This window comes from Odontomachus brunneus, unplaced genomic scaffold (assembly GCF_010583005.1).
Source record: "Odontomachus brunneus isolate Ranch 3 - 2012 unplaced genomic scaffold, Obru_v1 Obru_scaffold_210, whole genome shotgun sequence".
Classification (NCBI taxonomy): Eukaryota; Metazoa; Arthropoda; class Insecta; order Hymenoptera; family Formicidae; genus Odontomachus; species Odontomachus brunneus.
In genome coordinates this window covers 263063-263487 of record NW_022639660.1, presented here as the reverse complement: position 1 = coordinate 263487, position 425 = coordinate 263063, and positions in this window count along the sequence as shown.

Here is a 425-nt window from a genome sequence, read left to right as displayed (position 1 = left end):
CTCGTGGTTCGCCACCGCCTCGATATCGCCGCTCCGCCACCAGGCTTCGTCGCTAGAAGATCCTGGACCGTGGCCGCTCACTCTCCAGGAGTCCCGCGAGACACTCTGTCCCTCGAGAGATCACTATAGTATCGCGAGAATACCGGAAACTCGGGCTTCCGTGCGGTATGACTGGAGTCTTGCTAGAGTACGATACACCAAAACGGGATGTCCGAGAGTCGCGAAAGTCGCGTGCTACAGTCAGCGTTGATCACGAGCAAGTCTCTCGATCCCGCATTGTTCTCTCTTTTTCTCTGCTCGGCGAGCCTCTCTCTCTCTCTCTATCTGTCTCTCTCTCTCGCCTGTCTCGCCGGGATCTCCGTGTTTCCGTGCCACCTGCTTTGTTGTCAGCTGTTGTTAGTCTCCGGGCCTTTCCGTCCCGCGTC